Source organism: Poecilia reticulata, linkage group LG18, assembly GCF_000633615.1.
Source record: "Poecilia reticulata strain Guanapo linkage group LG18, Guppy_female_1.0+MT, whole genome shotgun sequence".
Taxonomy (NCBI): Eukaryota; Metazoa; Chordata; class Actinopteri; order Cyprinodontiformes; family Poeciliidae; genus Poecilia; species Poecilia reticulata.
This window is the reverse complement of record NC_024348.1, coordinates 15,083,218-15,098,211: the sequence shown is the minus strand read 5'-3', so window position 1 is coordinate 15,098,211 and position 14,994 is coordinate 15,083,218. Positions and strand designations below refer to the sequence as shown.

Below are 14,994 nucleotides of genomic sequence, written 5' to 3'. Positions count from 1 at the left end.
GTAACATTACCATCCGCTTCACTTGAAAGAGCTATTAGAGCTATTAACCGACCCATGACTCTGCAATATCTGACCTCGGTACATTCAAGAGCTGAAATTTGGACTTCAAAGCTAATATTCCACACCATGTCAGGCTCTTGGTTTCCTTATAGCGAGCGTAGTCCAGACATTTCGAAGGCACGGCGAGTCACGGCAGGCGAGGTGAGGCTATGTATTCTTGAGAAAACGTTGAATGATTTCATGAAACAGCTCTTTAACTGGGTCTCTCTCTCTAAAGGTAAATATTGGTCTTGTTTAGAAAGAAACATCCCCTTTTGTTGCCTTGGATATGAAAGCTTGTGAGTCTTATGTTGTTTAATATTGTATTTGCACACAGTACATCTCGTACATGACTACAGGGTGATTTACTTATGACTAATTTCTGCTTTTACTGAATAAGTGAAAGAGTCTCTCTTCCATTTCCCGCAAAGTAGCAACAAAAAGTATTTGCCTGCGTCTCCTGTGGATTTCTTTCTTCTTTTTTTTGTCACTTATTTGTTTCAGATGATGAAGCAAATTTTGACATCAAAGATAGCTCAAGTAAATAAAAAAATGCAATTTTCATATTATTATTTCATTTGTCATGGGAAAGAAGCTATCCTAACCTGTCTGGTGCTGTTTGAAAACATAATGGCTCCTGTTGGTAAATTATGAATATAGAGTGATTAACCAAATTTTTTGTTGAGTTTCATTAGTTACTCTCTTTCTTGATTACTTCCAGCACTGTAGAATTCAAGAATATCCTTATCAGTGCTGTTACAGCCAGTGGCCTTGTGTATTTTTTCTTTTCCTTTTTTGTATATCTGCAGTTTCTAATCAAGTTGACTCCACTTGGAAGTGGATGCAGCCCTGTCTTCCTGTGCCACTCCCTGAGGCCTACAACGATTGGCTCACCAATTGTCAGCTCCACCAATCCCTGAAGAGGCCTCCCCTTTAAAAACCAAGGACGTCCTGGGAGAAGAGGTGGCTGATCCTTTGTTCAGACAGCTTGCCACTTTGTTGGGTGTTTGGGTGACTGCAGTAAACTGGCTTTGTAAGCTCTGATAGCCCTGATAGCCCTGATAGCTTTTGTTAGTTTTTGCCAGCTCTTGCTAGCTCGTCTCATCCCTGTGAGGGATCTTTGAATCTCTTTTAGAGATTTGTAGTTTGTTTTCGTTTAACCTGTCCTGAACCTCCATTTTTGTTTGGTTAAAGATCCTTGGTTTACAACTCTGTTTTGTGGATTTTGTTTTATTTATTGCACTTTTGTTTAAAGTCCCTACTTTTTGATTATTGTTAATTTTTTCCTTTTTATTTTTTTGTCAAAACCCAAACAATAAACCTGTAAATTGTTAAACCTTACCACCTTGGTTTCTTTAATGTTACTTCCCTTTCCCCTGGCCGAGCCGGGTCGTAACAAGTACCCTGACAACATGACGTTGACTAGAAGATCTCAAAAAAAAAAAAGCAAAAGATTACGATCCAATCTAAAGGAATTCAAGAACAGATATGAAACGAAGGCAGGTCTTGAGGGTTTTGATTCACTGTTCTATACAAACTTGAATCAGATCTTTGAGGTTTCCAGGCATTTTTTTGTGCACGTCTGTTAAGCTTCCATAACACCATTCCCACTGGGTTGATTGACATAATGTCTTTGCTTTTCTTTTGCTTTCTGCTGTGAATAAGTGTCCTGTTTATGACCCAGGACAATTCGACAGATGGCCCTTCTACAGATGGTCTTTTACATTTGAAGGATATGGAGGTAAGTGATAAAAGGCCCGCATGTGTATTATTCACAGAACAGGGCTTTGGAGTGGCAACGCACTGGTTAACAAGACAAACTCAGACCTCCTGAGCTGCTGTCGTTGCATAAAAGTTTAGGAGATCAAATTAACGACATCACCCCATCCACCACCAAACTGAAAAGTTGGAATATTTTTTTCTTACAGAAAAAAAATTGTGCTGTGCATTGTGGCCAAATGTTTTCTATTTCCTTCTCATCTGACCATCAACTGACATGTAAGCTCAATGGTAAGTGAGAGATAAACTGCATTTATTCAGAATCTAAAATCCAAATCAAACCAAAAACTCCACTCTGAACCAGGATTCCTTGAAAGATTAATAAGAGTGTTATTTTGTTATATCTACTGTTTGTTTTTCTTTTGTGGGGGCAAGAAAAGGGCTGGTCGACGGTTCAGTTTGTTTCAGCTCTTCCAAACTGAGAGCTCTCACTTTAAAAAAAGAAAAATGGACAGCACCTCACAACTCCTTTCTTTTCTATATCTGTAGTGAGCAGCAGGGGTTTTCATTTATTCTATAACTATAAACTGTTCATTTTGGAATCAGTGGTTTGTACTTTTAAAAGCTTGAGGTAAGCCTTAAATTATTTTTAAATACTCATTCATAAAACACTTTTTTTTTTTATAACATTCAAATATAAATCTTTTTTTTCTCTTTGGGGCAGCAGTTTCTTTTTTGTACTCCTGCATCTTCTGCATTTAAAAACCACAAATAGATATTCTGCCGTATGCAGCTAAAAAGCTACATAAATTGATATTTCCATTTTATTTATTTATTTATTTTTAAGACTTGACAATGTATACTGCAAGTTGTCAAGCCTCGCCACACACTGGGAGAGAAAAATAAAATAAAAATATTCTGAATGAAAGCACAGCAAGTCAAGCTGTCACAGCCTGTTGCCTCTGAGATAGACCAAGACCGGGGTGATGATGTGAGTAACAAGGTTAGACAGAAAGAGAAAACTCTTTAGTGCCTTAAGTACACAAAGAGAGACACTTTCATTTCACAGAAGCTGTCCTTGACATTGTCATGTTGAACTAGACTTGCCACATGCAGCAAGATGAAAGATGAACTGTCCAGCTATGACTGATTCAGTTCATTTTAACAAACTCAATTTACAACAAACAGTGTTTGAAGGCACTTAAAAAAAAAAAAGAAATAAAATTGAATTCTGTCATGCAGACGGATTTGAAGTCGACTACCACAACCGTGCATACGGAAAGCATTACGAGGGTTCGTGTTTTCCGCACAGCTTTATTCCAAATTCTATTAAATAAATATCTTTGCTCAAAATTCCGCACACAAATATCTCATAAGAATTTGGATCGGATAAAGTGTACATAATGTATAAGCTGAAAAGAGTGCAATATTAAACAGCCTCTGGATACAGATTTTCAAATATTCATCTTGATTATTCATCAGCTACTTTCACAACTTCAGTCTATATTTTGTCTTTTTATTTTTTCCACTTACAAAAGGAACCTATGGACTAAACCACTCACATTTCTGCCTAAGTAATCAGCAAATATCCATCACAGGAGCTTTTATTTAATAGTACAAATAATTAAACTCATTTACCTTTTGGTGTGCTGTGTGCAGCGTTTTAGCCCCGGAGTGAAGTGTAACTAGTTTCTGGGGGTTTCATCTTTGCTATTTGCAGAGCATGTGGCACACTGGAGCAGTTTGTAACTGAATGCGAGAGTCATCTACTCAGAGTCTAAAGCCTGGCTAATTTTAAAGGAAAATGAATGAAATGCTTCCTCCGGGGTCCTTCTCTACATCAAGAAAGAAAATCGGGTGTCTTGGTGTTGTGTTTAGGAGTCATGGAAGAATAGGGGAACAGATGGATTGGGATGGATTGGACCCTCATCTGCATTAATGTGAGCACTCACCTGTGGTCATGGCATATGGATCATGATTGAAAGGATGTGATGCTGAATAGAAAACCCTTTATTGGGTCACTGAGCTCAGCCTCAGAGGTAAAGATTAGGAGCTAAACCATCTGGGAGGAGCTTGAAGTAGAGCCACTGCTCCTGCACATCAAAAAGAGCGATTGATCTGGTTTGGGAATCCGATCAAGACGCCTCCTAGGTCCCTCACATGGGAGGAGACCCTGGGTCAGACCCACAGCCTGTTGGGGGACGACGCGCCTCTTCTAGCCTGGAAAGGATTCCCCACCTTCTGCTGGTTAAGCAGAAAATGGATAGAGACTTACCACACAAACACTTTTAATACTCATTTCGATTTCAATGTGACTTTAAAAGATTAGGCATTCTGTAATGACAGCCTCGATTATTTCTGTCTAGGTCCCCGTTTTCAAAGATCCCGTCTATCCTCCATTGCAGAGAGCCATTTGTTCTTTGTTGAATGTGTGATAAACTAGCAGACAGGTAGGTTTTATGCTAATGCATTTAATAATGATGTAGCCCAGTAAAGAAAGAATAGTGTGGAAACCATGGCCTGTCAGGCAACTCAAGAATTTGCATTTCCCTTTGAAGATGACAACTCTAGTTGTGGTCTTTGTGCCTTTTCACTTTGTGAACGTTTCGTTTCCACACCCGTGCAACACAAAAAATGTCAGACTTAGCAACCACACACTTAATATGATAACTTTTAAGAACATTTTGTCTTTAAGCGTTCATGCAAACATACACTTAATTGCTTTATGACGCTAGGGTTAGTCTTCTTTTAATTTATTTTGTCTTTTTAATTTGTTGCAGTAATATAAGCTGGTTTGTCTGCCTCTGGATCGACGTTTTAAGCTCCTTATTAAGATACTTTTTCAACATCTTATTCTGTCAGCATTTCCACATCATCTTCACTATAAGGGAGTGTTGCAGAAAATTGTCAAAGCAAGACATAATGATGAATTATGTAGCGTTTTTGTGGATGTGCTGTTAATTACTGGGGAAGTAACTGCCATGTTGCTTGTGTGACAGTAAGGGAAAAACACAACTTGTCATCACTGTAAAAACTTGTTTGCTTGTAGGCGGATTTTTCATGTAGTGATACATCTGACTGCTTTAATATTTTTATCAATCCCTTTTTTCTTTTCTTTTTCTTTTTTTAAGAAAGTGCATAATCTTCTATAATATTTTGCAACATTCTAGTTAGAGGAATCCTTTACCTCTCTAGATGTCCAGGGCCAAGACTAAAGGATTGAGGTTTGAGGGTTTGGTTGGCCATGGAAGAAGGTCGACTTTGTGTCTTTGGATCCCTTTTTTGTGTCAATTTGATCTTAAGCTTAAAATTGCAGTTTCTAAGGATCCAATGACGTTTTGCGTCAGACGGCAGCAGGTCTTTAAAAAGAGTACCCTGCTATTTGAAAGAGTTCATGATGTCAAGAACATCAACAAGCTGCCCAGTGCAAGACCCATGACATCACTGGTTCTCCACCATATTTAAAATTGAGCATTTCTTGTTCTTTTACATATTCATTTTTTGTTTCATGCAAGGCCGGCAGGAGTGTATAATAAAAAGAAAAGTTCACTTTTATTCTCTCCTGATCAGAGCCCATAATTCCAGTAAAAATGGCAGTAGTTTTTGCTAGGGCGACATATTTACCCTTGTGATGCTAGAAATATGCCTTCCAGCCACACCCAGTGGTATGTAGATTGTGCTTTATATTTGTATTAAAGACTTTACAACACTTTTCTGCATTCAATTGGAGCTGTTAACATACTTTGGATGGGTTGTGCTGAGGTGTGTTGCGATAGAACAGATTCCTGGACTTTAATCAGAGCCAGGCAACAGTGTGGGAGCTTTATTAGACTATAAGGTTGGTTTGAGAATTGTATGATGCAAACTGTGTTGCAGTTAACAGTATTTTTTTTTCTTTAACTATTTTCTACATACTGAATAGTGCCAAGAAAACCTTTGGTCTCATTCATATTGGACTGCAACAGTTGTTCCAATACCTAAGGTAGTTAGTTCTCTAGCGATAATGACTGTGTTTACGTAATTTACAAAAATGCATAATGTGTTCTAGTATTTATCTTGCATCAAGTCAGAAGCAGAGAAGAAGTCTTTGCATCACTTCTTTAGCTTTCCACTGGTGCAGCTAGTAAGCAATATTGGATTGGACCCAAGCCCTCCAACGAGACCTCCAAAAAAAGGTCAAGCATAACTTCTATTTTTGCACTTGCAAAACCTTTTGCAAATTCCATCTCTTCCCTTCCTATTTTTAAATAACTCAAAATCCAATGACAATGCCTTAAACCAAACTTTTTGTAAATAAACTTTTTTAATAAGTCTGTATGCTTTTGCAATAAATGCAAAAACCATGTGCAGTTGGTAGAGAGCTTTCTGAAACGCAGAGTTGTTCAGGAGGCTCTGTTTTAGCACAAAGCTGCAGGTTTTCTTTCTTCTGACTGTGTATCTGTGCACAGCTTCTGCTGTGTGCCACAGTAAGTTTTTCAGTCTTGTGGTTATTAAAAGATCATGTATTCTTGCACACATGTAGATGGAAGACTACAATACTTTGCCAGAACTAACCCACTAATACTGCTGTTGTACCGAATGATTTTACTGGCTCTTTTTAAACCTTGGAGTAAAAACACTTTGTACGTTTACTTGCTGGCTTGTACTTTCATTTTCTCACCTTGTGCCTCAATCTTTTTTTTTTTACATCTAATTATTAGGACACATTAAGCTGGTGAGAATGACAATTGATATTCTGACAGAAGAATTTCTCTTCACTATTAAATTAGTCCGATGTTCCAATTTAGACTGATATAATGTGAATGATGCGAGGTAAAAGACACCATTATCTTGTTTAAACTGGAAAAGAAACAACGGGCAGAGACACTCCCACAAGCCGACGAACAAACAGTCACGACCACTGTGTTGGAGGTGGTGACTCATTATGGGCTTCTTCACCGACTTTTGCAGCCGTCTTTACAACGTGAGGTAATTACAAAACAATAAAAAAAAATTGCCATATGCCCTTGCATTTAGGTCACAGTGGGAGAGAAATTGTAGGAGTTTCTTTGCTGTACTTTGCTGTAGCTGATGTAATCTGAGATGTAGGCTGCTGTGGTATAAGCCCACTGACTGTGGGTGGCCATGAGTGTGCATCTAGTTAAAAACAAAAAACTTTTAGGAACAATAATCTGTATTATCCAAACAGGTTTAGAAAGTTTGGGCTCCCAGATTTTGAACTGAACTTAAATATGCTTTTGTTGTAGCTGTAGTCACTATTGCTTGTTTGTGCCTTATGTAAAAATATTACACAGTCTCACTGTGAGTCTGCAAAGTCCAAAAACAGACACTGTAGGAGACATAATGGTGTTAGATTAAAATCCGTTCAATATAGAGCTTGTTTAAATAAGCCTGCCATCAATAAAGATAATTAACTTTGTGTAATGAATCATATCCACCTCATAGTTTACTGAAAACATTTTGTCATTATAGCATAGAAAATAAAAAGTGCATTGCCAACATAAAATATTTTCTAATAAATGAAAATATAAAAAAAATTAGTTTATGATTACCATCAATTGAATATTGGTCAATTTCACCCTATCATTTGATTCTACATGTTTTGAGGGGGATCCAAGTTATTAATGGATTCCTTCAAAAGGTTGGGGATATTTTTATTTCCATTTGTTTTCCATTTATTTCTATATTTGAACAAAAATTCTTTAAGATCAAGTCGATGTATATTTGAAATATTTATCATCTGTCGTTTGAATTTTGAATCAACTTCTGGAATTGCCTCGCTGTTGTCTTTTTTTTTTTTCGCTCTTCAATTTCTTAAATTTTGAATTAGAAACTGTTTGGTATTTTTGGTGCCATTTTTGACCAAAACTTCCTGGAACAAAAAAAACCCCGTATCTCACCAATAACAAAACCTTATTGGTGGGCCCCACAGAGCTCAGTGGTAGAGGAGGCGCATGATATGCAGAAGAGCTGTCCGCGGTTCAATTCCCAGGCCCGACTCATTTACTGCATGTCTTCCTCTTCTCTCTCAGCTCTTCTTCCTTTGTAACTACAAATGAATAAAGACCATTAGTGCCACAAAAACCTTTAAACAAAAAACAACAACAAAAAAAACAATGTTTTTTCTATGTTCCCAAGTTTGTCTCACAGTCTGCCTGGCTGCTCAGGGTTAATTTCATGGTCACAGGCCATTTGCTGTAGGTCTTCTCCTTTAACCTACCTGTTTTACTGTCAAATTGCTGTTGAATAAAGGCCACTAAGGGCAAAAATATCAAACAAAGAAGCAAATACAAATGTGGTAATGCATACGAAGGCATCTTGAATTGGCTGTGAATGACTGTCAAAGTTCCCCGTGTAACAGTAGACAGCAGCAAATGTTTCTCATATTGGAATTATATTAAATCCTAGTTGTGACATAAATTTTATTTTTATTTTTTTCTATTGGTACACATCCAGCTCAGAAATGGTTGAGGATGTCGAGTTGTCTAGGCACTCTAAGCACCCCTGCATGTGTAAGTGTCAGCTCAGTGGAGATGATAATTCCTCTGCTTGCTAGCATAAATAAACATGGGAAATGGCTCCTACATTATTGGATTCACTGTGCACAACAACTGTCCCCGTAAGCCTTAATTTTCCTGAACAGCTTTATTTTTTGGCAGGCGCCTCTTACAACAGCATGGCGAGTCGCTGTGCAGAGGTTTTATGGTGCCATGCATCATGTTGCAGTGTTCAATTATCACAGTTTCTCAGGTGCTTAGCTCTCTGTATTTAGCAAATGTGTCGGCAGCTGGACGCTTAGCATTAGCATGTTGCATGCAATTATGGCTTTTTGTCAAAGGACAGGAAATCATGTTGGTGAAACAGACACTAAAATCTGCAAGTGGAGGGACAAACAGCTCCTGTTCCCTTTTTGTTTTACCTTGAATTGTTTATCCATCCATCCATTTTCTTTCACCCTTGTCCCTCAGTGGGGTCGGGAGGGTTGCTGGTGCCCATCTCCAGCTAACGTTCCAGGCGAGAGGCGGGGTACACCCTGGACAGGTCGCCAGTCTGTCGCAGGGCAACACAGAGACACACAGGACACACAACCATGCACACACACACTCACACCTAGGGGCAATTTGGAAAGGCCAATTAACCTAACAGTCATGTTTTTGGACTGTGGGAGGAAACCGGAGTACCTGGAGAAAACCCACGTATGCACAGGGAGAACATGCAAACTCCATGCAGAAAGACCAGGAATCGAACCCAGAACCTTCGTGCTGCAAGGCAACAGCTTTACCAGCTGCGACACTGTGCAGCCCTTGAATTGTTTAATAATGTTGAAATTTCCATATGCATATCTGGAACATTAAACACAAACGACAATATGCGAAAGTTTTTGTGCATACATATTTATTAGGGTAAATGAGAGTTGTAATTTTACTTGCATTCTTAGATTTTTTTGTCATCACTGTAAGGTGTATGGGAAATAAGAAGTTAACCCTTTATTGCTTCATTATCAAAGTGGTTTGAGCCTTGAAGTAAGAAGGTTTAGGGTTTGATTGCTGGCCTGGCCTAGGTTCTCTTTGGCTCTCTGAAAAGTCTGGTTCAACCTGGGGTGAACCAGGCATCATCTTTGGGCACAATCTCCACATGCCTTTACAACCTGAAGGTGTTATATTGATCTGCTCAAACACTCATTTGCCATTTTTAAACCAAGGGAATTTCCGTTCACCTTCTCAAAATTAAGAACTAGATGCTTGAACCCTGCAGCTGATGCTGACCGCATATAAAAACTTGGTTTGGAATAGATTTGGCAACCAGAGACAGGAAGCCAACCAATATAACTGAACTCCTACTTCTGCCAACAAAAGAGACAAAGTTTAGTGAAGATGTATGTTGTATTTATAGTGCACTGAATAATGCCGCTGAACTGATTTTTTCCCTCTAAAAGTCAGAATTAATTCGATTTTAATATCAAGGATGAGAGTGTGCGAGTTTCTAGTTGGAGCAGGTTTTTATTGTTCTACAAAACCTACAGCAGTTTCAATTAACTTTTGGAGCACCCTGCTGTGCTCATAAGTATCACATTTCTCTCGCATACAAACAGAATCAATAAGAGGCTGAATTTGTGATATCAACAATTTCATCAGTAATGGGAGACAAATTGATCATGGTTCCAGCATGTTATTTACAATCCGGGATTGAAGAGTTACCTGGATCAATATTGGAAAATCTTTAGGTTCACCGTGGAGGAATGTTGATGCACGGGAAGATGGTTGGGTAACCTAGCAACAATACGGACTTTAAAGAACAGCTCTGAAAATAGACAGGGGTCACGGGTTGCCTGGTTCCAGACATTAGAATCAGCCCACTCCATGGTTTAGATTGGCTGGCAGTTCTGTCTGATATCTGACAGCTGAAAAAAAAAACTGCCTATTGATACTGAACATTATTACATAAAGAAAGAAATAAGTTATCTCAAATTCATCATCCTACAGGCACATGTTTTCACCCTCTCTTACTTTGGCTGATTACCATTTACTAATTTTAACCTGACTTTAGTACATTTGAAGGGATAATACCAAAGTGGTTTAAATCTTCCTTTGCCAATTATTTCTTTGAGAAATGAACAAACCATTAGTTGTTATCTCCTTACGTGGCAATAAAATGTATAACTTCACTGTTTGTTAAGATTTATTACATATATTATAAATTTTTATACTGTTGTTTATTTCCTGTAAATGGTTCCATGTTTATTAGTAGAATGCACTTATGGATTGAGCAAGAGAGTCGAGTATCTGGAGCATGCCCTTGGGAAAAAACTTGCAAAAATAATTTCTGTCAGCACCAAATAGCTTTTGGTGAAGGAAGTGTGATGATGTGGGGCTGCATTTACATTGCTAGAGAATCACTGAGATAAAAAACCATCTCAATGCAAAGAGATATGAAGATGAGCAGATCTTCATCTCTCTCATACCTCTTTGGAAGTGGTCATCAGAAACCACCTCCAAAATCTGACGCTCTTGAGGATGAATTTGACTGCTTGCCGACCTGACTCGTATCGGCGTTGCAATAACAAAAGAAAATGTGGGTTGCCAGGGTGTTTAATTAATTAATAATTAACCAAAGCCTAAATCAGTTTGTCTTCATAATAATTGAAATGTTCTATGTAACTATAATTTACATAGAATACTAATCTCAAGTCACATAAAACGCAGGTGTTATTCATTCTTATGCTCTTCCACATTTTACTCGTTATGTTCTCACAGTTCAGGAATTTTCCTTCTAACTTGCATGATTTAGTTTCTCTGCAATAACGTCACATATATCAAAGGGCTCAGGCTCTCCTTCATTTCCATGTTGTTTAAAATGCTGCTTCATTTAAGCACAGAGGGAAAACTGTTTATACTTTAATCATGAGGATTTTGTTATTCAGATGCTAAAAAGGAGCTAATCTGAAACAGGCTTCTGTTCCTGTACACTGTATGCAGTGCTCTCTTAATGAGGGAGTATTGAAGTATGTTCTGACTGTTGATTTATAGCTCCCGTTTAAACTGAAGATAGCAGCTGTGTATTGCATTTATCTTTGAAGGTAACAGACAGAGGCAGCCCAAGGTATAAGCTGGACACATCTGGCTGCTTAAGACCATTTACTGACCTGGTGAGGCAGTGAAGTTTTTCCCAGTATTACTTGATACCACAAAAGCAGTAACGCAATTATTATTATTAAGGTTAGCATTTGGGCGGTGATAATATTCTTAATTAAATACTAAAATCTACAAGCAAATATATTCAATAGACAGTTAAATGTCAGTCAAGCCACCTGTCAATCTTCCTAGTGGGTTTGTCAGCAACTGACCAATCCGCGATTGCAATTTGTTCCGAAGTACACGCCCATACAGCGTAGAATTTAATGGATGTAAAGCAGTGTTGCTAAACATTCATGTACAGTAGGGGGCAGTATGCACCTGAAAGTTGCTTGCGAGCCGTCATAATAGAAAAGAAGAAGAAGAAGGATCCTAAAGTTGTCAGTGGGAATCGCGCAATCTCTACAGCTGTTAGCCAGAGCGAGTACAGGAATGACTACAAATTATTACATTTCCAAAACCCAAGTGGAGTCTGGATTAATGGAAACCAAGTAATGGATCAAAGCCTGCATATTCTTCCGCAAAAAGGTAGCTGAAACGTTTTCAAAAATTTTTTTTTGTCATTTGATAGTTAAATCAACGAACAATAAGTGAGGGTAGACGTACACTTGATTTTATGTGTGTTAATTCCATGGTAGCTCTATGGCAGCATGAAAACATGTGCTGCGGTAAGTGCAATATTTACATTTAAGCGTATTTTTATGTTAATGTCTATTTTTAAGCATTTTCCAGATTTTCATAAGCCAGTGTTTTGTCGTCACCTGTTTTGTACATGCAAAATGCGTCACACACAGCTGTCACTCTCACATCCAATGACACTTTGTACAGCTCATCATTCTCATTCTTCGTCTGGCGGCGATAGACCTGGGCTTTAAAGTTGAGTTCTCTGTTGTTTCCCGCAATTAACCTTACAGACTGTACGTGCGACTCGTTGGAGATTTTTCTTGCCTGTTGTCTTTGCCTAAGTGTTAGCTCTACTGTTATAATCCTTCGTTGGCGGTTTGCTCTACTTCCGCATGGGGGTGGAGCCGGCTTCCTGTCAATGGGGTATATGCCACGGACTTCCGTTTTAGCACTTCCGCATTTTTATGCCACATAGAATGGTTCCGGTGCGCAGGCAACAGTATGTTAACAGTGGCTCCTCAGTCCTGCAGGACTATTAATGATGCTTATATAATTATTCAGACGTCCTGAAACGCTCCAGCAACAACAAAGGATTTAAGCTGGATGTGTCAAAACTTCACAATAACTTCGAAGGTAAGTTAATAAATCGTTTGTATTCACCGTAATGCCTCATATATCTGACGTAGCTAACAGCGACAAGCTTACAAAGGTGCTATGTAAATGTTAAGTGTTTTGATTATCTGTGCAGTGTGCAATCTACATATCTATGCTGTATAGATAGATATAGATATATATCTATATAAACATATATAGATCTGTCTATATTGTGCCCAAGCTATCAGTCGAAGCTGAAGTTAGCTTCCGAATGTAGCATCTAATTCGGAAAATAGCTAAAGGGCGATAACACTTAATTTTTCACTATCTTGAGCTTTTTAATGTGTTGTACTATAAAAACAACACCTAGACATTTCAAACCTAACTAGATTATTCTGTACTAGCAGCAGAATAAATAAAACATTTGTGAAACTTTCTAATTGATTTGTGAAATTTGTAAAATGTCAAGATTCCAGAACGCATTAGATCTGAATTATTAATTTGTGATTATTATTTGAACTTTCCGTTTTCTTTTTTTAATCTTTATTATAGTTGGAGTTGGACAGTTTTGTTTGATGGCTTCCTGGAGGGAGAGATTGGCTGAGCTAATGTTGCCAACAACTTTTCTCCTGCTATTAACGTTTTTGCTTTTCTTTATATAAAGTATTTCTATCAGTTGCTCTTTTTCCGTTTTGTATACAGTATTTGTTTATACAGTATTTTTTTATTTTTACCCTAATGCTTAACTGGTCAGTTCAGGTGGAAATGTACATCCTCTTGATTATTGACAAATATCAGAACCACATGGACTGAGCTGGTTACATCAGATCAATCTGAATCTTTATTTCTCATTAAAACAGCTTCTTGTAATTTTAAGACATTGTTATAAAATTTCATCTTTATTCTGCTGTAATGATGACTGCATTCTTGCAATTAAAAATTCTTGTATCCTGACCGTAATGCTCCCTTATACAACTCACAGAACAGATGATTGAAATAAAGGCACTTTTTAAAAGTATTTTCTGTGATTTTAGTATAGAAATTGAGGGCGGGAGGAATCGATTAAAATCAAATCTGGTATGAAAAAAATCTTGTATCATCCAGCCTTATTCAGCATATTAAATTATATGACTAACAACTTATTACTTAATACATTTCTTTGCTGGTATAACCCAAATGTGTTGCATTTTAACATCGCACTTGAATTCCTGATCTACATGCAAATACTTGATATAAAGTAAACAATGAGAAAAGGGGAAAAAGTTTAGGAAATGTAGAGAATTACAAATGGGATAAAATTTTATTGTAGGTACAAACAGGATAGCAAAATGAACAGTGAATATATAATATACTTCCTTGCAGCTAATGCAGCTTTCCAGTGGAAAGGTAATCAGCACAGCAATCATGAGACTTGTTTTGCCTTTACTGGTGATGAAAACTCGTCACTCTGGAGGAGAGGAAGACTGGCTCAGCCCCGTCCAGGATGACTGCAGGGTCAGGGTAGCCAACAAAGTCTGCAGGTAGATTTTTGCATATCTGGAGCTCCGGTTTCCAGATCATAGTTTAACCAAGTAAATAAAAAGTTAGTCCACGTTGTGATGATCCCGCAGACCGTGGACTGATGGACGCCGTCAGCTGGTCCAGGTGCTTGGATCCAGTGGAAAGGTAATCGGCACAACGATCATGGCTCAGAAACATCACGAGGTGTTACGATGCAAACCTGAAAAATTAAAAAAATCTAATAAGTGTCCATATTTAGCTGCACAACATAATCAAAACTAATAAATCCTCAGCTCTTTTTGAGAGTTTTGCTTGAAAATAAATTGACAATATCTCAGGAAATTAAATGTTTAAGTGAAATAGTTCTGGTATCACAAAGAAACTGCAAAAAAAAAAAAAATGTTTCAGAGGTGCAACAACACTGAAGTTACTGAGTAAGAGTGAACTAAAATACTACTTAGAAAATGCATGTTAAAATCTGAATACTCTTGAAAGTGTGCAGCTGAAATTAATTTAAACTACTAGCAGGCAAAGCACAGTGTTCGCCTAATATCTGTACCAACAGTAATACAACAAATGATGCATATAAGAGGCATTAGTTTATAAAAGTCGAGGCAAACTTAAATTTACCATTTAAAAAACAAAATGCAGTCATAACCTCATTTTCTAAGCAGAATCTCAGAGGGAAAAAAAGAGAAATTACGTCTCTGTAACGCAAGAACAGATTATAGCAGCCAAGTGGAAAAATTCATTCTAACGTGGATTATAATTATGAAACAGCAAAGGTAGATGTCATATTTTTGGGATTCGGAAAATACGTGATTTGTACCATTTGTTCTGTGTGTTTTTTATGTGGGTCGGTGCCACTTAAACGGCTGTAAAGCGA

General features: G+C 37.7%; 1 protein-coding gene across 1 annotated transcript in view; it reads left to right on the top strand.

The window, feature by feature from the left end:
- Positions 1-11,799: 11,799 nt before the first annotated feature.
- The window catches only part of LOC103480667 (adhesion G protein-coupled receptor L3), a 275,299-nt gene continuing 272,104 nt past the window's right edge, over positions 11,800-14,994 (top strand). Inside the window, exon 1 of the mRNA XM_017310504.1 lies at positions 11,800-11,918. The gene's annotated coding sequence lies outside the window, so the exon portion shown is untranslated. The remainder of the gene's footprint in view (positions 11,919-14,994) is intronic.